The sequence below is a fragment of the Tiliqua scincoides genome, chromosome 3 (genome assembly GCF_035046505.1).
Source record: "Tiliqua scincoides isolate rTilSci1 chromosome 3, rTilSci1.hap2, whole genome shotgun sequence".
In the NCBI taxonomy this organism is placed as follows: domain Eukaryota; kingdom Metazoa; phylum Chordata; class Lepidosauria; order Squamata; family Scincidae; genus Tiliqua; species Tiliqua scincoides.
The window spans coordinates 108,559,589-108,584,344 of NC_089823.1; the positions used below are offsets into that span (position 1 = coordinate 108,559,589).

At 43.7% G+C, this 24,756-nt stretch overlaps 1 pseudogene; it reads left to right on the top strand.

Moving 5' to 3' along the window:
- The first annotated feature begins 5,638 nt into the window (after positions 1–5,638).
- On the top strand, positions 5,639–5,755 carry LOC136646204 (5S ribosomal RNA; annotated as a pseudogene).
- Positions 5,756–24,756: the final 19,001 nt, after the last annotated feature.

Sequence of the window (24,756 nt, forward strand, 5' to 3'; positions counted from 1 at the left end):
TCTGAGTCTTATCTATTCTGATTATACATTTATCAGCATTGTGGAGTCTGTTTGATAAAGTATTTTAGAAACTTGGTAAAAAAAAAAAAAAAAGGTTCTTGGTAGACAAAGAGTATCTCAACAAGTTGTACCAATTTTCTATTTTTTAATCACTATGTGTACTGAACTTAAAAAATAGCAGTATTCCGTGCCGGCTACATGTAGAAAGAATAATGAACATTTTGATAAGCTTTGACGAAACCAAACTATGTAAGGCAGTTGGGATTTTTAGATGTGTTGGTTCATGACAGTAATATTCTGCATTCGCAGATGAATAGTGACAAAATAACCTCATTTCCATGCTCCCACGCAGACAAATTTCAGCCTATACGAAGCTACTTTTAAGGTTTCAGTCATAAACAAAATTATTGGAAAACAAGTTCTACACTTGAATCGTGTGTTTAAGAAAGAAAATAGCCTCTAGGATCCCCAGGGCAAAATCTGGCATCCCAAGAGGTGGCATCCAGTGTCTCTCATATTTTTGACAATCTAGAGGTAGCAGGTTTTGTACACAGTAGTATTCATAAAAAAGGTCTGGCCTGCAGCTTCCCTTTGGAGGTAGGATTGATGTGGTAACCCTTACCTTCTTCCCAGAACAGTCATCCAGTAAAACTTACCGGCCTAAGAATGCTAATAGAGTGAGGGTGCAATCCTATCCTGTGCTAGAACAGGCAAACCAGGAGGCTTGTGCTGTATCCAGCACAGGATAGGGGCCATAAGTGGCTTAGCCAGAGGCAAGGGGAAACTTTTCCCCTTACCTCTGGGTAAGGGCTGCTGGCCCCAATGGGTCTCCTTGGACTTGCGCCACCTCTGGAGGTGGCGCAAGTCTGAGGAGAGCGGAGTGGCTTGGAGCCGTTCTGTTCTCCCCAGTAATGGGGGTTGGGATCCAATGTAACTGCTGGATCCCAGCCCTGTCTCCTGCTTCCCACCTGCCCACCCCCGGGGTTGCCCACCGCCCATCCTCCCCCTGCCCAGGAAAACTCCCTCCCTCCTCCCCACCTCCCCCATGCCTAGCTTTTCTCCTTGCATCGGCTCATCCGAGCCGATGTAAGGCAATGGGAGGAAGCCGGCGTGGAGGCTTTCATCAGCCTCCGCAGGCCGGCGCTTCTGGGAGCGCCGGCCTGGCTTTCTTCCAAGGCACATTTGCAACCCTCCTGGGCCGGCCCAAGCAACTTGGGCCGGCTTAACAACCTGTTAGGATTATGCCCTGAGTTTCTGAGCTCATTCCCTATTTGCACCAATATTACAGTGGATTGATATTATTTTGATTACATGGTACTTATTCCATCAATTACTACATTTCTCTTATATGTTGGGGGAAGTTGGGCGCCTGTCTGGGATTGCAGCTTTGCACACATTGTGTCCATGGATAAACCTGGGGAAAGAAAACATTTTTGCCTGAATATCTGAAATTGTCTTATAGTATGACGTGTGATTGGTCCCTCTAGGTCCACATTGTCTGGGCTAACCTATAGCAGATTTGCAGGGTCTCAGGGGCTTTCCCAGCCCTAACCAAAGGTGCTAGGATTGACCATGGGACCTTCTGTAGTTGTGTTCTACTTCTGAGCAGTTGACCGTCCCTTTACAGGTGCATCCACATACATGTACACATGCTCATAGTGCCCACCTTTAAATAAGTAATTGACAAAATAGATATTGCTTTAAAACTTTTTGGCTTCTGCCTTCCTAAGATGGTTGGTGTGACTTCCAACGAAGACAATGAGTTTTAAGAATACAGAGGATGGGAAAATACAGTGACTCAAGACTAAAAAAAAATGTTATGAGGCCAAGGCATGTTAGGGTGTTAAGTTTACAGATCTGGAAGTTTTCTCTAGTATCCTTGTATTTGATAAGTTTCTCTATAAGGTTTCCAGGTCAGGAGACTGGTAATATCTACAAAATGCTGTGACTCTGCCCTATTAAAAGGATTTTATATATTCAGGTGTAATGATACAAAGAAAGTTTGTGTCCTTCTTTATCCTAAAATGAGATGGTTTTGAGCTACATTTTGTTGAGACCTTTTGGCAGGAAGGATGAGAAGAGAAAATATCAGGGATAGGTTCATATCCAGATTCTGCTGATACTTCCCTGTGAAAGTTTAATTTTGCTCTGTCTGCATTACTAAGGTGTGTAGCTAATCATATCCCAGATCAATTCCAGGTAGATTCAGTACAGGTAGCAATATATGCACAGTTCTCTTCGCAACAAGCCTGTGTGAAAATTCACTAGGATGAGATATAGTGGTTTGACCAAGACCACATAGTCAATGATGCGCTAAGCAAGGATTGGAATACTATTCATTGAATCTTTACACAGTGTTGTTAGTACAAACAGCACATCTCATTCCCTTACAGAAGCCATTTTTGGTAGCCTTCATTTGGAGCAAGCTGCAATTCAGTCCATTTCCAGTGATTTGTGGTTGTTCTCTTTCCTTCTTCTCATTGACGACAGAATGAAGTGAATTTTACAGTCCCAAGATTGTAATTGGTTTAAATCTTCTGAAGACGCATAATGAGGTAGCTTTGCCAAGGGTAAGAAACACCTGGTCTTATCAGTGCTTGGATGAGAGAGCTCTGGAGACCGTTGAATTCACCATTGGGAGGCAACCTTGTAAAAAGACTGAATAAAAATGCAATGTCTGTCCTGTGAATCACTTTGAGTGCCCAATGGGGCTGAAAGGTAGAATGCAAACTAAAATACATAGTAAACTTGTCCTTGTATCACTCCCCCAGTGAATTGTAATGTAAGACAAACTGCATCTGCTCATTTCGGAAGGATTTCTGCCTCTGGGAATTATGATTCCACAATATTAGTGTGTTTTTATACAGCAGTCTTCTGTCTCTATACCATCTTCCACTCATACACTTGCACCCTCCAGGTTTGGCCAGGGATGTTATCCATCAAAACTGCCCTCTTCACATAATCACGTTTATTAGAAGATATCCTCTTGCTAGAACATTCTATAGATCTCCTTAGGTGCATCAGCTACTGATGGTCTAAAAGGTAGTCTCCTTCTTTGTCAAATTATTTTGTACTTTGACAACATCAGGGTATATGGCAAATTTTAACACAACTTCCTAATCCCCATCTCCAAAAAAACACGCACTGGAAAAAATTGCAAAACATTCCTTTGGCTACCACTTTCAGTTAGTGTCGTTATTTAAATTTAACATCACTATCAGCATCTAACCTTGACACACATCCGTTCTACCTTTTACTCTATTTTCAATTCTGCCCTGTGATTTGCTGCACAATCCTATGTGTGTCTACTCAGAAGTAAATCACACTGTGTTCAGTATGACTTACTCCCAGGGAAGTCTTTATAGGATTCCAGCTTTGGTTACCCAGGTGGCCTTTCTGGCAACTACAACGGCCACAAGCATTGTAGATTGGTCCACCTCGCTGAAAACTTCATTGTTGACTTCTAATGAGATCGCCGTTTCTTACCTCCCAAGGTAGGTACAGTATGTTCTAATCATGTTTTCCTCCAATGGCAACATTAGTATCATAATTCCCATATGGGTGTTTTTTTTATTATTTCCTAAATATATAAACACACAGGATATGCTAATTATCTCTCATATAACCTGGTTGTAGAGCTATGCTGGCATGCTGACTTTATAGCAATGTCTGAAACATATCACAGGTTGGGCATCCCTTATTTAGAATTCCGAAATACGGAGTATTCTAAAATACGGAACTTTTCTGAGCAACAATTTGACTTTTTATTGTTACTTTTTTGCCTAAAGAAATAAAATCACAAACTGTGTTTCGTGCACAAAATTATTAAAATATTATAAAATTACCTCCAGGCGATGTGTATAAGGGATATATAAAATATTGATGAATTTTGCGTTTAGACTTGGGCCCGATCCCCAAGAACTCTCATTTTGTACATGCATGTATTCCAAAATAAGGAAAAATTCTAAATCCAAAAGGCTTCTCATCCCAAGGACTTTGGATGAGGGATGCCTAATCTGCACTATCCTTTGACAATGTCTACGATGTTCACTAGCTAGCCACCAGGGTAAGTAACAGAAAGATGAAATGGCATCACTAATATGGAATCAACAGAGTTCTCTCCAGAACTCTAGTCCAGAACCCCCAAGTTCTTGGGCCTGAACAAAATCTCAGAAGACATGCACCCCACTTCCAGGCTGATCAACTGGGCAACCTTAAATCAAAGGCAAGAAAAATAAATAATGAAAAAGTAAACCAGCACAGTAGTTACAAGAAAAAGCACAAATGAAATCAAATTTAGAAGGTGTGATACACAAACTTATAAACAGAAACCAAAAGTAAACTGACCATACCCGAGATGCAGAAATGTTTAATATATATTTGGTAACTGAAGCTATTTGATTGTATTTTAATTATCCTTGGGTGCTTCTAATTGGGAAGTAGAAAGGCACGATCTAAGAACCCAATCCTGAGCTCTTACCACTGGCCCTCCATTGGCGCTGAGTGTCACAAACATGCCATAAGGCACATCTGCAGCCCTCATCTCCAGTCCAGCGCTGGTGCTAGCTCAGTGCTGGCTGGCATTGGGCTAGCGCCAGTGGACCATCACTTCTCCACCACTCCATGGCCACCTGAACCACTGGATGGTGAAGAGTAGGTGGTGGGAGGTGGGAACGTTCTGAGGCAGGGGGAGGGTGGGGAGGAGGCATGCTAGGGGGAGGGGGCCGTCACGGACACCCTTGATTCTATGGGAGCCCAAGAGTTGCCACAGAATCGAGTAGCCCCATTGCGGGGCTACTTGCCTTACCCGGGGGAAGAGGATAAAAGTCCTGAAGAGCCGCCGTTGGCTGCCCTGTTACACGCAGGATGCTACAGTAACCGTTTCGGTGCCACAGCAGTCCTGGCACAACGGGCAGCTCAGGATTGGGCTGTAAGTTGTTTAATCAGCCAATCACTAAATATTGCATGGTGTGGCAAACCATAGCCGCCCCCACCTTCAGTCGTCTCCATTGCAGCCTTCCTCTTGCTTCCATGCCTGTTTGAAACAAACAAGATAGGCAGTATAGGCTGAGAGTTCTCCTAGCATGCTCCACTCATCCTATGTGTTTCAACAGGGCTGTGCAAAGCAAGAGGGAGATGGTGAGGTCAGCTACCACTGTCCTGATCCTCTTCTCACTTGCTCTTAAGGAGCCAGAAGAGCACCAGAGGCTGATCAAAGTGGCTTTTATTTGGCAGGCCAGAGGGGGGTAGTGGGCAGATGCAGAGTACAGGGCAAACTTTATCAATGTACTACTACCTAGGGTTACCAGATACAAAGGGGGCTAGAGTGTCTATATCTTTAATCGCTGTATAGAAGAGGGAATTTTGGCAGGTGTTGCTTTTTAATACTTTCCATGTTGAGCTGCACCTGTCAAAATTTCCTCTTCTATACAGCGATTAAAGATATAGACACTCTGGTCCCCTTTGTATCTGTATCTACTCCTACCCAACTTGTTGCTCAATGTGGGTGCTTCAATCAACCTCATGACAAAGCCAACCCTGCTTCAACTCACTGCACAAAGTTAATCACTGTAAGGCAAATCTAGCTGTAACTGTATGCATCCTGTGCTGATGTATTCAAAATTGTTCAGAGCACAATGGCAGCAACTGTTACCCTGCACATACCCAATCTTGTCTGATCTTGGAAGCTAAGCAGGGTCAGGCCTGGTTAGTACTTGGATGGGAGACCACCTGGGAATACTGGGTGCTGTAGGCTTATACCATAGACTTTTGAGACTGAAGGTTGCCAACCAGAGCACATGGGGGGAACAGCTCAGTGGAAGAGCATCTGCTTTCTATGTTGAAGGTCCCAGGATCAATCCCTGTTATCTCCAGGTATAGCAGAAGAAAATTAATCTCTGAAATGCTGTAGAGCTGCTGCTGGTTAGACAATGCCAATCTAGGGGCACAACAGGAGCAAAACAAATTATGTAATACTACTGCAATATTGCAGCTTTAAAGATACATTTTATGTGTAAAAGCAATAGATAAACAAAAAAACACAGGAAGAAACTGAACATTTTTGTGAGGAAGTGACAAGGAGCTGTTCAGAAACTTCTCACATTTCCTAGTAATTATTCAACTATACAGATTATAATAGAAGCTTAAGATTTTTTTATATGCAAGAAACGTGTTATTACATAGAAATTTTGTATTCCTACTTGCAATTATGTGATCGATTTTTAAAATGAACATTAAGATGCTTTTAATCAATACAGAAGAACGTTACTTTTTAAAAACCAAAATATGCTCATCCTTCCGGTTGATCTTGAGTTTGAAGGCTCATTTCAATATATGCTAAACAGAAATAATTTTAGGAAATGACACCACCAACCTTTCCACAGACCCTTCTAAATGCAGAAACCACAGCTGTCATCTACTCACACAGAAGATATTTAACACCGAAGTTGTAAAGGTAACAGATTAAATTCTGAGTGATGTAAAATTGAGGGTTTCCTGTACTGCAAGCAAACTGACTCGCAAGTCATATGTTCTCGGTGACATCAATAATTGTCCTTTCAAAAGGCAGAGAGTCAATAGTGCTGGGATCATTTGCGACCCTTCCATCATCTTTTCTTGATGTGCGCTTGGCAGCACCGTTTTGTCATAGAGCCTGCAACGACTTTTTTTAAAGCAGTCCATATTTTCACCTGAATGAAATCCAGTAGGTTTCTTAGTAAATGCCACATGCAACAGAGACGCATTGGGAAGCACATTGACGGAACATTTTATATGCAACCCTGTTGGCGAATCACTAGAGAATCCAAAGGGTCTGTTCATTTGTACCACTGGAAAGGCAGAACTGAGAGACTGGTTAATGGACAAACATCATGGACATTCATGCTTTATCTGCAGTGAGTTAGTCAGCAGGGAGTGACGTGCCAGACTTTCCTTAACATCTATACAGATATTTCTGCACTTCCAAATAGTGACATCCCTTGTTTGGGTCACTTATCTACAACAGTAGATATGCTCTTTTCACAAGTGTTATTTCATAGTGTTACTTTACGTATTTGTTGGGTTAGACTTGGGAAAGAAGCTAACTTGGGCAGCAGTGCTATACACATTTTCCTAGGGCAACCATTTTCAACCACTGTGCTGAGGCACACTGGTGTGCCGCGAACGGTCCCCAGGTGTGCCGCAGGAATTTGGGAGAGGGTCATTTATCAATAGGACCATTGGGGGATGTAAGCCCCCACTGACAGCACAGTGCGCTTTGTCAATTGTCAAAAAACTGATGGTGTGCCTTGACCATTTTAGTGCCTTGCCAGTGTGCTGCGAGATGAAAAAGGTTGAAAATCACTGTCCTAGGGGAAAATCTCATTGATTTCAAAGAGCCTTCCTTCTAAGCAGACATGCATAGGATTGCACTGTTAGACCTAAAACCCAATAAATGTGTGTATTAGCAAACAATAGGCTATTTAGACTACACATTCAAAATGCTATTATTAGAGGTGTTTATTTCCTGTGAGTAAGAGAGGATTACAGATTAACAGCCCAATCCTCAGCTGCCTGGGGCGCACAGCTGCAGCGGCACCGAGACTGGCTCCCATCGCATCCTGCGCGCCTCAGCCTGCCGTGGGTGGCGCCTTGGGAGAAGGGGACCTTCGTCCCCTTTTCCCAGTTAATGGAAGCAGCCCCACAATGGGGCTATTCACTTTACCGCCGACCAAAGGGTTGGTGGTAAGGTAAAGGCATTCGTGTAGGGCGCCAAGCCCCACATGAATGCCTTGGATCCAGTGGACCCACCTCCTTCCCCCCAGCACGCCCCTGCCTGCCCTTTCTCCGCCTCCCATCTCCGCGTCATGCCTCCTCCCTGTCCCCTCCTCACCCCCGCTTACCATGCCATGGCTCGGCGGTCCATGAGACTATGGAGCAGCAGAGGACGGACACCGACCTGGCGTTAGCCCAGCACCAGCCAGCGCTGGGCTAGCACTGGTGCTTGCCCAGCGGTAAGCCTTGCAGATGTGCCTTATGGCACATTTGCGACAGTGTGCTCCAGCGGAAAGCCAGCGCGCCAAGATCAGGATTGGCTCTGAGTCTTACTGAACCCAGTGGGCTTACTTCTGAGTAAAATAAATAACACAATTTTCAATCACCTCTAGCTACTACAAAATTCATTTTTCAATTAAAGAAACAGCCTTCTGAAGTCACAAAAATGGTTTTCCTTTAGATTTTGATGTGTTTCAATTCCATGGGGATGCTTGTCACAGGACAATAAAGTTTAGGGTCTTACAAGTCTGACATATGATATTTGTATCCTATCCATTTTCCAAGGAGCTCAGGGTGTTTCCTCTATTTCTTTTTTATCATCAGGACAACCCTGTGAGGTTGATTTGGCAGAAAGGTAGTGAATGGTCCATGGTCATGCAGTGAACTTTGACTGAGTGAGGATTTGAACTCAAGTCTCCCCAGTCTTAAGTGTCTCCTGATCTGACCCCAAATGGATGTTGGCAAGACAAGTCTGAATTGCAGAATCCTGGAGAGCTCCAAGGGCTCACAAGCGCACAGCAGAAATGAAGTTTTACATTCTTCCAGGCTCATATTCCTCCCAAGTTCTATCTTGTTGCCTGGAAAGTGGAGAGATTTTAAAGGGCCAGCCCTCTTATATGCCTTATTAATTCTGGCCCTCTACTGGCACTGAGGTGCAGGCTCAGAGCAGCTCGACATGCTGGGGCTGGGAAAGTCGTGAGGAGCTCTGGTTTTGGCACAAGGATGTGCTGGCTCTGACTCCTTCCATTATGGGGTCTTTGGCTAAGGAACATCTTGGTTGGTGGGCTCAAGCCCAGGTTCCAGGCTGAGCATGAGCAAGAAGATTTTGGCTGGTTTTAAGCTAGGAACATGGTCTGGGTCCTGTCTGGTTCTAAGCCAGAAACAAGGTCTGGGGCCAGTCCTACTCATCCAAGTATTCCTCTCTCCTCAGGGTCAGATTCTGAGTTCAGCCCAGTGACATAACATAGTGCAATGTTTTAGCAGCTTCCTCAGGCTATTGTAATAGACACCCAACAGGGCTTATTGGTTGGCTTTCCCCTTGCATCAGAATATAGATGAGTACAGGCTTTTAAATGCATATCCCATTGAAGGCAATTCTTTTCTTTCTTCCCCACTGTTCCTGAAACTTCAGGGCAATGTGGTTAGGCAGAATCAATACTCAGATGTGCATTCTAATGCAGATTTGGAGGTGCATTAAATTGATGTCTGTGGTTCCTGATCCAACAAGGGCGAAACACATGGCAGGATGCTTAGACATGTGGATCTCCATGGCTTACTGAAGCAGCAATTCTTCAGAATTTATTTTATTACTTCCAGTGATACTTAATAACAATCCAGATTGCAACATGTACATCCATTTGTATTCTATATTAAGCATGTACTCAAAGTCAACATTTTTTTTAATAAGAAAGGTAGCAATAATAATAATAATAATAATAATAATAATAATAATAATAATAATAATAGTAGTAGTAGTAGTAGTAGTAGTAGTAGTAGTAGTAGTAGTAGTAGTAGTAGTACAGGTATTTATATACCGCCTTTCTTGGTTGTCAGATTTCTCCTCAGACTTTATTCAAGGCGGTTTACATGGGCAGGCTGTTCTAAATCCCTGTAGGGATTTTTACAATTGAAGAAAGGTTCTATCTTTCAAGAACCACAACATTTCAGATGGATCTTTCTGATCTGGTATCACATTCTGGCCTCCAGTTTCCTCCCACGCAGGCTGACAAGCAGCTCCTTCATATCTCACTTGAAGGGTGGCCAAAGAGCAGGTGGAATAACTCGGCTCAGCTTGTCAGCTGCTTCAAGGTCTCGCCATTCACGGTGCCGGTGGCCTCGAACTGGTGACCTTCGGATGTTATCTTCAGGCAAACGGAGGCTCTACCTTCTAGACCAGACCTCCTGCCTCCTCTTCGTCATAATATAAAGATGACAGTACTTTGACAGTTGCCTACATTGTTTTGTGTATCATTTTGCCCCTATCTGACAGATGCAACTTGACTGTTCTTTAAAACAGACTCAAGAGACTTTACCTGAATACTAAAAAGCATATCTCAAGTATCCAGGTCACTATTGGCGCAAACTAGTTTTGCGTTACTACTTCTTGCGGTTAAGGCTTCTTCTACCATCCCCAGCAATCTTCAATATTCATTTTCTGACCAAGACAACTTTAGTCAAGTGAAACCTTCTTGCAAGCATCTCATTTTTTAAAAAAAATATATTTTCTCTCTTTTTGCCATTCTGTGTACAGAATGTCAGTATTACAGAATGGCAAAGAATTCAGCCCCCCCCCCCTCTCTCTCTCTCTCTCTCTCTCTCTCTCTCTCAAAAGAAGAAAAATGTATCTGACTTGTTTTTACGTATAGGATCCAGCTCACAGAAGATCAAATAGCAAAAATTCTTGGAGGGAGTTCAGTAATAACGTCTGCCAATATTGTCAGGAAATACATACTCTTCTTATGTAGCCCAGCCATTTTCAACCAGTGTGCCGTGGCACACTGGTGTGCCGCGAATGGCCTGCATGTGTGCTGCGGGCGTTTGAGGGAGGTTCACATTAATAAGGCCATTGGGGGATTTGAGCCTCCCACCAACAGCATGGTGTGCCTTGTCAATTGTCAAAAAATGGATGGTGTGCCTCAAAAATTTTATTACCTTGTTAGTGTGCCGTGAGACAAAAAAGGTTGAAAACCACTGATGTAGCTAGTGGTGTGGCCTACGAGGGACCCATACACCTCCTGTTTCAAATGCCTGCCTGGATTTGCAAAAACCAAGGCATTGCAATATATTTGGCAGAACACAGCGTGCTTCTGGTGGGCAGCATCTGGCTTGATGGGTCTCCAGTTGCGCAGGTCTGCCTTAAGTCTTGGCTACCATGATGTTGATGTGTTACTCTAGCACATCACTGATGTGTTATCCTGTTACTCTAACAAGACTAACAAAGAAAACACCAATTTCTTTGAATGGTTCTTTAGTCTTTTCAATGCCGTGTTTTAGTTTTATGCATGTGGTAGTTATTGAAGAAATTTCAAGATCTCCCATTTTCTTCAACATCTGTTCTACTATTTAGAAGTTATAGAAGTGTATGGCATGGCATGGCATGGGGTGTTGGTGCAAGTCTGTATTTTTTTCCCCATCCCTATGTCAAAATCCTGCCCTGCCTCCCATCCTGCGCACACCATTTGTCTGCAGTAAAAAGCGCTGTTCCTTGGCAGAGATCCTCTCCATGATCAGTAATGCAAGACACCCTGCAGGATATGAAAGGCTGGGGTCAGGCCTTCAGGAGCATGTCAGGGTCGGAGCTTGGTAGAAGACTCTCTCTTTCCCGCCATCATTGTACACACTTCTAGAATATCTGAATAGGGCTCAAAACTGTGGTTGGTTAAATGCAAACTTATTTACATTTCTACTTTTCTTCTTCTTTTTTTACAAAAGGGCAGAAAACCCAGCAGTTGGCAGCCCTAGTTTTTATCAATTTGTACTTTTAGTGTTTTTATATTTACTGTATTGTTACTGTGTGGTTTGAACCATAATTGAGCAGTAAAGCAGCTTTGACTGCAGAAGGTCCTTGGTCCAATCCCTGGTCTATCCATGCCAGGCTTAGAAGATGCCCATCAGAAGCCCTGGAGAACGTCTACTCATCAGAGCAGATAATACTGAGCAAGACAGACAAATTATCTGACTCAGTGGGATGCAGAATAGTACCTTGTACAAAGGATAATGACTTTCTGTCTGTAATTGTTGGGATGGTTCTCTGCCGTCTTCCTCTTCCATCATATTTCACAAACTGGCCCCCATCCTATTTCTGGAGAGGTAAGTAACAGCAGTGGCCAGGATAATCTTTTATCAATTACACAGGGTATAGCAATGTAGTCCTTTCTCAATTCTGATCCCTGACCTCTCCAGGTAGAGCTGAGAGAAAGAAAGAGACCCCTGTTTGAAAGCGGCGGGGGGGGGTCTACTACTGACCTAGATGTGTACAAATTTAGATGGACCAATGGTGTAGCACAGAAGAAACACAGCTTTATATGTACTCAGCCCAAACTGAATATAGGAGAAGGCAAAAACAAAATAGAATGAACAGTAGTCAACATTAGCTTGACTGATAGTATTCAACTATGCTTGTGAATACTTAGCTTTAAATACCATTATCCTAATCATTTATACAAAGAAAAGCTGTGCTCCGAAGCTGAATCCCTACAGTCTGCTGACAGTAATCTTTGTCGTGCTTGATAAGGCATGGATTAGAGCTGCCCTTTCAGAACCTGGAGAAAATGATTTTGCATCTCTTTTTGGGCATGTTTAGTAATCTGCTCAGAGAAGTTGGATGTTGCTGTTCCTCAGCAAGCATTTATGGAGTTCTTTACACCTTCAAAATCTGCTTCATACTATGAAGCAGTGTGGTGTAGTGGTTAGAAAGACTGAGAGCCCAGTCCTAACCAATTTTCCAGCACTGATACAGCCACAATCAGTATCCCTGGGGGCTGGGGATAAGAATAGGCCCTCAGTTTGGCTGTACTTGTCGTAAGAGGCGACTAAACAGCCACCGGGTAGATGGGACTCGTCAGCCTGGGAAGGCAGCTCATCTGAGAGAAGGAAAACTCTGATCCCAAACCTCCACTGCCTTGTGGCTACATCCAGTTATGCAAAGGGCTTCAGGAGTCAACCTCGAGGCAAAATCCGGAGCCGGAGTCCCTGAGGCAGTTCATGGCTGAACACAGTCACATTCTGGCAACTCCTGCGACGCCGCTAGAACCAACCGTATTGGCCTCTGCCTTTCCATTGGACCATTTCAGCGACATGGAGAGGGGGGATTTGCTGCATGGGTAACAGCCTATCCTCCATACCTACTTTACCCAGGCTTCGCGCACTGGAGAGGACACTCTGTTCCACAACCACCATTCAGAGCGTGACAGCATAGTCTTCCGAGACTGAAGGATGCCAACAGCCACAATGCAGCTCTGAGGTAAGGGGAAAAAATGTTGCCTTACCTGAGAAGGCATCTGTGACTGGCATGGCTGAATCAATGCTGGAAAATTGTATAGGACTGAACCCTGATTTGGCTTTAAAAGATAGAAGTCCAAAAGTGGTAGTTTTTCTTGAATGAATTGCAAGCTTTCACATTTTCTCCAACATCTGTTGCCCTATATAGATATTATAGAAGCAAGGCACCAGGTCAGTGTCATCGCTAGGTGTGTGCAGGTGGTGCGGGCTGCACCGGGTGACACGCAAGGGGGGGTGACATGCTAAAATCGTGGTGGTTAGGAGTAACCCCATCATGTTATATACCGTTGGATGCAGAATTTCCAGCAGAATGCAATGGAAAAACCCCAAGTGAAATATCTCCTTTCTATAAAAAGTTATTGGCAAAAAAACGGAAAACAAAAAATGCCTGGAGCCTAATGGAAAATGAAACAGAGCCATATCACACGTTTACTCGTGAGTAGGCGAACTTGCCTTAGTCTGTCTGGAAGGGCAGGCTGTGAGGAGTCCAATAACATCAGAATGGTCCTGATCCAATGAATGTAGGCCCCAAAAAACACCCAAGGAGGAGGTCCCTTCCTACAAGCTGGCAAATATATTGAGCCCAATGGAAAGCGAAACTAAGCCACATCGTCACGTTTTTTCTGTTTTCAGCTGCAATTCTATCCACACTTTCCTGGGAGTAAGTACCATAACGGGACTTACTTCTGAGTAGACAGGCATAGGATTGGGCTCTCAGACTTGTAAAGCCAGGTGGGTCCTGAGAGTGGTATGCTTGAAATATAAGAACTTAAATTGAACTGGGTACTGAGTAGGGGTGAAAATCTTACTGATTCATTTTTTGGGGGGGTGGGGTGTTATTGCAGGCAGGCTACAGAGAAAATTCACTTGGTGGAACAGGGCTGGCTTCTCCTTATTTAATTATTTGTTTTACTTTAATTTAATTATTTATAATTATTTATTTTAATTTACTTTATGATGGGTCTTGGACAGATTGTCATTCTAAAAAGTGGGTCCCAGTGCTAAAAATTTGAAAACTGCTCCAATAAGGTGTTAGTAAGTTGACACCCTGGGGGGAGGTGACACCACTAGTGACCAAAATCACTAAAATCACAGTTTGTAAAAATAATACCATCGTGTTATATATCAATCAATGTGTGATTTCATGCAGAATGCAATGAAGCAAACTGTGTTGAAATATCTTTATTCTGTCAAAAGGTACAGCCAAAAAACCACTGGGGGCGAGGCGATGGTAGATCACCTGTTGCCCCACCCACTGCATGGGGTAACGCACTGGCCTCCTGCACAGGTGACGTGAACCCTAGTGACGCCACTGCATCAGGTGTGGATCCTCAGACAAGAAGTTCACTCAATTGACCATGGGCAAGTCACCATCGTTAATCCTAAAAGTCTCACAGGATAGTTGTGAAACTTTAAAAAAAATGAAGTGGCCTTTATGTATACCACTTTAAGTTCTTTGAAGTGTGAGGCACACATATGCTAAATAACATTATCAGCATAGTCTTGAAATAGCTTGCGCAGTCATAGGACATAGTGCGTAAAGAGCTCCTTGATGACACTCAATCTGATTTGCAATGATATAAATCCATTATACGCAGGCAGGACTTTTTGCCTCAGCAGCCAAAGATAGAAAATAACAGCAGAGGGAGGTTAGAAAAGACCATATCCTGATTGTGGTGGTGGTATGTCAGATGGCAGCCTAACACCAGAGCTTCCTATCTGAATTGAAAAGCCAAAATTTGAAGTTCTTTCAATCAAGCTCAGCTTTAAAGCAATCTGAAATAAGGATCTCAAGAAGACTCAGAGCTATTTTTGTTGTGAATGAACATGAACCTAAACGAACATGATGAATGAACAGGGGTCGTGTCAGTGGTTTGCCAAAGGAGGCATTGGTTGAGGGTCCGTACTCACCAGAGACTACAACTGGTCAGGCTGGTCACTGAATGTTGGTCTCGATGTTGGTTCCCCACTGCACCATTAGGAAGCAGGCCAAGGGCACTATGGATACCCATTGCAGATCTGTGCTCCAGAACCCACAGCAGCCTGATACTGGTCCACGCAGGCCCAGAACCATTGGATGGCCTACCTAGTACCAGAACCATTATGACTGCTGAAAGACTCTGGAAATGTTCTCACCAAGGCAAGTAGTTTTCCAGTGAAGGAGCAGGTTGGCTCATTTTGAAAAGAAATGCAAGCAGAGTGGGCTGCTGTGATGCTCAAGCAACATTTAAATGAGATTCCTGCAAAACTGAATGAGTTGGCGGCAACAGCTACTGAGGCATGTCAAACGGGCATCTAGATTAAGAGATAATTTCTTAAAATTGATAGAAATTAAAAAAAAAAAAAGATTTAAGGAGCAACCGTGAACATTTGGAGAACAGATCCCGGAAGGTGAGTCTGGATGTGAAAATCTTTAATGGGGAAGGGCAAAGGGTCCTGAATAGCTTTTAAGGACAGAATAGTGGAGTGCTGCTTTGCCACATTCTGCAAAACCAGTGGGATGTGAGGATAACGTGTGTCCTTCAGCCCAGTAGCTCTTGTTCCCTTTCCATTGCTGCGCTCTGTGGTTACTTGAAGGAATGATTCCCCATGTGTTCACTTTAGGAGAGAAGCTTATTATACCCTAATTTCTGTTGCAGATATCTAATCTGCAGGAAAAAGCTTCCCTCTCCCTACCCTTACATACATTTTGTCTTTTCGCTATTTTTTTTTCCTGGTTCTGCCTCTGCTGAAATGAACATTGATCTAACATCAAAAACGGCTAAGGGACATTGTTTCTACATTGTCTAACTACAAGACCAAAAAACATCCACACCCACTGACTGCAAAGTATTTATGTAATGAGGAGTCTGTCCTGCTATTTCAAGTAGAGGCCCACTGTCGGAGATTTCTTAAGCAGATTAATACTCTCTTGCAAGAACCAAAACAGCCACACAACTGGAGTTTTCCTTTCAACTGCAAGTACATGTAAACAACAAGATATGTTCACTTGAAATACCTAGGAGAAGGAAGAGAGACTTCTAAAGGTATTAAAGCAGCAAATGCCTTAGATGTTTGCATCAGATGATTCCAACGATGATTGTTGTCTCAGAGAGTCTTACCAAGTATGGCTCTACGCTCCCAGGGAATAAAACCAAAACAAACAAAGACAACCAAGTTAATTTAAGCAATCAAAGTTCTCCCAGTGGATTAGTTATTTATTTATTTATTTCAGGGATTTTAGTTTCACCTTTCTCTTTTCAAAGCAGTAAAACAACTCCCATATTTAAAAAGTAGTTAAACACATGAATAAAATGCAGCAAAAATTCAAGCAAATAATAGAAGGCTAGGAAGTAAACGCGACTACATACCTCACATCTTCAACTAATGAGAAAGAAAACAATAAAATGGGACAAAATGGATTTCTCAAGGTAGGAAGTCCACATCGTAGGTACCACAACTAAGAAAGCACTGGCCGCACCCTGCCTCTGTTCTCTTCCCATATACAAGTTTCATCTCTGGACTGAGTGAATGCACTCAACAATATAGCTCTGAATTGAGTTTTTGCATTTTTGTGTTCCTGCAATAGTTCTTATTTTATTTTTGTTTATTGTAGCATGTAGATTCATGCTTCATTTTAGGAATTCACAGTGCTCAAGTGGAGTGGTCTACAATGCACTCTGGATGATCTCTCAGCCCAATCCTATCTGCTGGCAGAACATGCGTTCAGCTGGTGGAAGCACGAGGATCCAGGCTGAAGTGCCTGGGTCCTGGGGTGCATCACATGACATGGTTGCACTTACTGACACTGCCGAAATGTGCAATGAAGCCACCAGTGGCAATGACAATGATCACATCCACTGGCATCAGGAGAGGGGAAGGGAGTAGAAGGAACAGAGGCACTTTGGGGTGGGGAGGAGGCAGGAGGGGAACCAAAATAGGTGGTGTATGTCTGAGGAGACCCATTGGAAATCAGGCAGCCTACCAGGAGTTAAGTACAAAATGTATTTATTAACCCTGTGCAGGATGTCTAATCCTCCTCACACCATAGCATTCAGCACAGTCCGGGGAGGGGGGGGGAATAATTTGGATAGAAATGGGGCTTCTCTCAGTATTAATATACTGAGTACCAGTATGTTAGGAACTGGTTGAGGACCAGGAAACAGAGAATGGGTGTCAATGGACAATTTTCACAATGGAGTGAGGTGAAAAGACGTGTGCCTCAAGGATCTGCCCCGGGACTGGTGCTTTTCAACCTCTTCATAAATGACCTAAAGACAGGGTTAAGCAGCAAGATGGGACCAAGTTTGCGGACAACACCAAACTTTTTTGAGTGGTGAAGACCAGAAGAGATGGTGAGGAGCTCCAGAAGGATCTCTTCAAACTGGGAGAATGGTCAGGAAAATGGCAGATTTTCAATGCAATTAAGTGTAAAGTAATGCACATTGGGTTAAAAAAAAAAAAATCAAAACTTCACATATAGGCTCATGGGTTCTGAGCTGTCTGTGACAGAACAGGAGAGGGATCTTGGGGTGCTGGTAAACAGCTCAATGAAAGTGTCAACCCAATGTGCGGCGGCAGTAAAGATGGCCAATTCTATGCTTGGGATCATTAGAAAAGGTATTGAGAATAAAATGACTAATATTATAATGCCATTGTATAAATTGATGGTAAGACCACACCTGGAGTATTATGAACAGTTCTGGTCACCACATCTCAAAAAGAATATCATAGAAATGGAAGAGGTGCAAAAGAGAGCAACAAAAATGATTACTGGGCTGGGGCACCTTCCTTATGAGGAAAGGCTACAGCGTTTGGGGCTCTTCAGTCTAGAAAAAAGGTGCCTGAGGGAGGACATGATTGAGATATACAAAATTATGTAGGGGATGGATAGAGTGGATGGATAGAGAGATGCTCTTCCCTCTCACTCAACACTAGAACCAGGGGACATCCTCTAAAATTGAGTATTAGGAGAGTTAGGACAGACAAAAGAAAGCATTTCTTTACTCAGCATGTGGTTGGTCTGTGGAACTCCTTGCCACAGAATGTGGTGATGGCATCTGGCCTAGATGCCTTTAAAAGGGGATTGGTCAAATTTCTGGAGGAAAAGTCCATCACGGGTTACAAACCAAGACGTGTAATCTGCAACCTCCTGGTTTTAGAAGTGGGTTATCTCAGAATGCGAAATGCAAGGGATGGCACTGGGATGCAGGTCTCTTGTTGTCTTGTGTGCTCCCTCGGGCATTTGGTGGGCCCCTGTAAGATACAGGAAGCTGGACTGGATGGGCCTATAGCCTGATCCAGCAGGGCTCTTCTTAAGTACTTCCAAAGTGTGAGGGAAAGTAGCTCAGACTCCTGATCTTGATAGCTTGAAAGCTACTTTGGGTTGCCACTGGCAAGGAAAGAGGGATAAAATTGTTTTAAAATAAAATTATTTGGGCATTCCCAATTTCCCTTTCTGTGGAGTAAAAAACTGCAGATGCTGTGAAAGGAATACTCAAATATAATCTGCCTGCAAGAACACAGTCCAAAGTAAACTATCTAAAGTCCCCTTGTATGGTGTAATTAAATTCCAGGTACCTCATGATCTAGAGGGGTTATAATGATCTTGGCCAAAAGAGTGGCTTGTGTATGTGAATCTTTTCTAATTAGCCCAACAAATATACCTTTTTTGGGTATGTGTTTGTGTGCTAAAGGCACCTTGAGAGATGAGAAGAAGCCTCTGGGATTTATTTATAGTCCAAACACAGAGTAGCTAGATTTTCTTAAAATTGCATTGTCAATTCTAGAACAAAATAGTGAGGTCCATTTTTAGTGGTTTGCAACCTAAATTGTGTGTTGATCCTAAACTGGATAGTTGATCCTAAATTGAATAGCTCTGAGGAAAGTCCTGTTCCAAAACAGAGGTTTCCTAAATTCGTCTCCAATCTGATGAATGTGTGGAATAAATGCAAGTCATTCCTTAGAGACTATATCTTTTTTCTGCTACTCGGTGTATGTACTCCTACACTGATTATATTTTATTTTCACATAATTGGGTTGCAGACAGAAAATGTATCCCAGACAGAGCTGAGACTGCTTTTGGAGCACATACCAGTGGACTGCATTATTTCTCAATTCACCCCCTAACCCAGAATCTAACTGTTACCCTGCACATACCCAATCTAGTCTGATGTCGGAAGCTAAGCAGGGTCAGGCCTGGTTAGTACTTGGATGGGAGACTGCGTGGGAATAGGCACACTTATATGGGAATGTGGTAGCCTTATCTTTTGAGACTGAAGGTTGCCAACCAACCAGAATCTAAACAAGAAGAATGCATGTCACATTTCTTCAAAATCAAGTAGCAAAGAAAGCAAATAGCTGGGAACGAAGACACTATTTTCTGGAAACTCAGATCCCAGACAAACCTTTTTCTGTAAGTTGGGATGCTATGAAAGTTATTCGTGGCCATGTAATTAAGGAAACTGCTACTCCAAAAAGAGAAAATAAAAAAATGGAAAGCAGGAAAAACAAACAAATTGGAGTAATTAATCCTAATGTGGCTTTGCACTGCCAGATCTAGCAAGGTCCTTTATGGCTGTTGCAGAAGGTAAGAACATAAGAACATAAGAACAGCCGCACTGGATCAGGCCATAGGCCCATCTAGTCCAGCTTCCTGTATCTCACAGCGGCCCACCAAATGCCCCAGGGAGCACACCAGATAACAAGAGACCTGATCCTGGTGCCCTCCCTTGCATCTGGCATTTCTGACATAACCCATTTCTAAAAACAGGAGGTTGCGCATACACATCATGGCTTGTACCCCGTAATGGATTTTTCCTCCAGAAACTTGTCCAATCCCCTTTTAAAGGCATCTAGGCTAGATGCCAGCACCACATCCTGTGGCAAGGTGTTCCACAGACCAACCACACGCTGAGTAAAGAAATATTTGAGTAAAGAAATATATGAGTAAAGGTAATACACCATTCAGTGTGGCCAGGCTGCTGCAGCAAGTGGCGAGTAGCCACTGATGTAAGCCAGAGAAAGAGCCCTGGCAATGGTAAATCTGCATGGGGGGCAAGCTGAACAGAGCAGGGAGGGCAGAGGAGAGAGCAGAGTGAGGCCAGGAAGGGGGCAGTATTGGTGACAGCGGCACTGCTGATATCCTATCCCCCTTCCCAGCCTCAATCCACCTTCCCGGATCCACTTGGACTTGTGCCAGCAAAGCAGCTGACCAAGGTCCAAGTAGTCCCATTTGATCAGTGAAGGCTTACTCTGGGGCAAGGGAACAATGTTCCCATATAGGAAGAAAAGGAGTTTCCTCATAAGAAAAAAACTTATTTGGGGAAGAAGTTCCCAAACTGAAAGTCTGTTATGAAGACAATCATCTCTGTCAATAACTGCTCAAGACAGCAGTCAGTTCTACAGGACAGTGAAACCTGGACTCACAGCACCCATTTCTACAATATGTGTTAAGATCAACTGCATAATACTTTTAACCTAGCTATGCTGAAATTTTTGGAGAAAATGGAATTTATCCTTCCATCAGCATCATTCTTGGGCTATCCAGAGTTTAGAAGGACAGACATCACTTTTAGTTATCCTACCCTGAGAGCAAAATAAGTTGTCTTTATTTCCACATAGTGGTAGATATCAGTGGTGTTCCCAAACAACTTCTGTACAATGTATTGCTCCTCCCTGCTTGAACTGCAGGATTGTACCAGCCACTGGTTCTGGAAAATTCAGTGCTAATTGCTCATTATCACTCTGCACAACACGGTGAAAATTATTGATTTTTTTAAAAAAGTGTTTATTCTACTTTTCTCTTAACAATTCTCGTATGGGGTCAATATTTCGTTTCTGTTTATTTCCTTTAATTGAAGGCATGCTGGAAACATGCATTTAAACATGTATTCTTGGTGCTAGGTGCCTGCCTGGAAAGCAAAAACCAGACCAGAAAAACCAGACTGGAAACCAAAGACCAGATAAGTAATGTGACTACTTCCAGAACTGATGGCAAGAGGCCACAGACCCACAAGACAGGAAGGCCACACTTCTTATAAAAAGGCCATGTAACAACCACCAGCCCTGTTAATTTATCAATGGAATTAAATGCTCCACAATTGAACAGTTTATGTTCACAGCCAGTGGCGTCCTCAGCACGCATGTTCCCTGGGACCTTGTGATCCCCTTGTGCTATGGGACACCCCCTGTATTTACCAGAGTGATGGTGCATCACCCAGAAGTGATTTGGCAGTGACACGATGATGTTGTTGTGATAGTGCACACTGCTGAATCACTTCCGGACTGCTACTTCCAGCTGTTCAGAGACACAGGGAGATCAGGAGGGCCCATCTGCTGCCAAATGTGGTGCAGGACTCTGCTTAGCAGGGGCTTGGATGGTGCGCCTTTCACCCCCCAGCTACTCACTTCATGCAATACTACTTACAGCTTAAATGTTAATGATGTTTTCTCATCTCCAAAATGCTGATGAAGCTTTCCAGCTCTAAATCCTTCTAGAACAGCATATTTGGTAGTTTATGACCCTCACCATGTCTCTGGATTCTTAAGTTTGGTAAAATCAACTTTTCATAAGAACATAAGAACATAAGAACATAAGAACAGCCCCACTGGATCAGGCCATAGGCCCATCTAGTCCAGCTTCCTGTATCTCACAGCAGCCCACCAAATGCCCCAGGGAGCACACCAGATAACAAGAGACCTCATCCTGGTGCCCTCCCCCACATCTGGCATTCTGACTTAACCCATTTCTAAAATCAGGAGGTTGCGCATACACATCATGGCTTGTACCCCATAATGGATTTTTCCTCCAGAAACTCGTCCAATCCCCTTTTAAAGGCGTCTAGGCTAGACGCCAGCACCACATCCTGTGGCAAGGAGTTCCACAGACCGACCACGCGCTGAGTAAAGAAATATTTTCTTTTGTCTGTCCTAACCCGCCCAACACTCAATTTTAGTGGATGTCCCCTGGTTCTGGTATTATGTGAGAGTGTAAAGAGCATCTCCCTATCCACTCTGTCCATTCCCTGCATAATTTTGTATGTCTCAATCATGTCCCCCCTCAAGCGTCTCTTTTCTAGGCTGAAGAGGCCCAAACGCCATAGCCTTTCCTCATAAGGAAGGTGCCCCAGCCCCGTAATCATCTTAGTCGCTCTCTTTTGCACCTTTTCCATTTCCACGATGTCTTTTTTGAGATGCGGCGACCAGAACTGGACACAATACTCCAGGTGTGGCCTTACCATCGATTTGTACAACGGCATTATAATACTAGCCGTTTTGTTCTCAATGCCCTTCCTAATGATCCCAAGCATAGAATTGGCCTTCTTCACTGCCGCCGCACATTGGGTCGACACTTTCATCGACCTGTCCACCACCACCCCAAGATCTCTTTCCTGATCTGTCACAGACAGCTCAGAACCCATCAGCCTATATCTAAAGTTTTGCTTTTTTGCCCCAATGTGCATGACTTTACACTTACTGATATTGAAGCGCATCTGCCATTTTGCTGCCCATTCTGCCAGTCTGGAGAGATCCTTCTGGAGCTCCTCACAATCACATCTGGTCTTTACCACTCGGAAAAGTTTGGTGTCGTCTGCAAACTTAGCCACCTCACTGCTCAACCCTGTCTCCAGGTCATTTATGAAGAGGTTGAAAAGCACCGGTCCCAGGACAGATCCTTGGGGGACACCGCTTTTCACCTCTCTCCATTGTGAAAATTGCCCATTGACACCCACTCTCTGCTTCCTGGCCTCCAGCCAGTTCTCAATCCACGAGAGGACCTGTCCTCTAATTCCCTGACTGTGGAGTTTTTTCAGTAGCCTTTGGTGAGGGACCGTGTCAAACGCCTTCTGAAAGTCCAGATATATAATGTCCACGGGTTCTCCCGCATCCACATGCCTGTTGACCTTTTCAAAGAATTCTATAAGGTTCGTGAGGCAAGACTTACCCTTACAGAAGCCATGCTGACTCTCCCTCAGCAAGGCCTGTTCGTCTATGTGTTTTGAGATCCTATCTTTGATGAGGCATTCCACCATCTTACCCGGTATGGATGTTAGGCTGACCGGCCTATAGTTTCCCGGGTCCCCCCTCTTTCCCTTTTTAAAAATAGGCGTGACATTTGCTATCCTCCAATCTTCTGGCACCGTGGCCGTTTTGAGGGACAAGTTGCATACCTTAGTCAAGAGATCTGCAACTTCATTCTTCAATTCCTTAATAACCCTTGGGTGGATGCCATCAGGGCCCGGTGACTTATTGATCTTTAATTTATCAATGAGGTCTGAAATATCTTCTCTTTTAGCCTCTATCTGACTTAACTCCTCAGTTAGGAGGGGCCGTTCGGGCAGCGGTATCTGCCCGAGGTCTTCTGCCGTGAAGACAGATACAAAGAACTTTCCAACACAAAGGAAAGGCTTTACACCTTCAAGGGCCCTCAAAAACCTCATGATTAAGCTCAATAAACCTAGGATGCATTTTATTTCTACCTGCAATGAGCCTGAAGAAGTTGCTTCACTTGTGATAAGAAGTTGAAATTATCATCTATCATGGTGGGGCTTCTTGAAACCAAGTGTGTCTATTTCAAATTTGCATTGAGAACTACATGAACTTGCTTAATCTACCAGAAATGCTAGGGAAGATTGCCAAAAGCAAAGGTGAAACTGATAAGCTTCCCCAACTTCTTCAGCAAGTAGATGAAACTCCTTCACTGGAGAGGATTTAAAATGCTTTGTCAATTTCAATCTTCTACTCTGAAGACTCTCTCTCTCTCTCTCTCTCTCTCTCTCTCTCTCTCTCTCTCTCTCTCTCTCTGTGTGTGTGTGTGTGTGTGTGTGTGTTGTCTTCACAAAACCTATGATGTAGGTTAGATCAAAAAGGTCAGCCACTGAGCTTCAGGGCTAACACGAGGAGACGTGACTGGTCTTGCCTGTCAAAGTCTGACCATACTACCCTGAAGTTGATTCTGGTAGTCTCTACATCGACAACAGCTTAGACTAGATTGAATATGTTAAATACATTACAATCTATTTAAATTCTAATCACTGGCTACTTAGAGTTGTATGGAATTCAACTTGGCCTTGAATGGTTTTTGAGTCAGCATAGTCATTACTAAATGGCATGATCCAAACCTGGAGTTGAGACAGTGCGGCTGTCCCTGCGCCAGCTCATAGTGTCGTAAACATGCCTTAAGGTTCGTTTGCGGCTGCCTGAGAGCTGAATGGGCCAGAATGGAGGCCCACGTCAGATTGGCAGCCTTGGATCCTGACCCTCTGCTAGTTGGCGTAGGTTCATTTCGGGCTGCATGAGGGATGAAAGAGGGTAGTGGGAAGGCGTTTTGCAGGTGGGGGGATTCTGGGTGGGGAGGGTGAAACGAGAGAGGATCAGGCCTGGTAGGGAGTGCCATATCCTAACTCTCACGCTGAGCAGCCCTATGTGGGCTTCATAGATTTGCACCAGCTGTATAGCTGGCATAGGTACAAGGAGCCCCATAGGGATGACTGGGGCTTTACCAGGGTAAAATAAAAATATCCCCTGACCCTGAGCCACCACCTAAGCTGCATAGGATGTAATGCTGGACATGCAGCCTGGCTACACCAGCTCTGCTTAGGATTAGGCTGCCTGTAGATAACCATTGGTTGTTCTATCTGAATGCCACTATGTTTTCCATGAGGCTAACATACATATAAAATGATAATTTGGAAATATTCTATGATCTCAGACATGATCAGGGTCTGGATTATGACAAGGTCC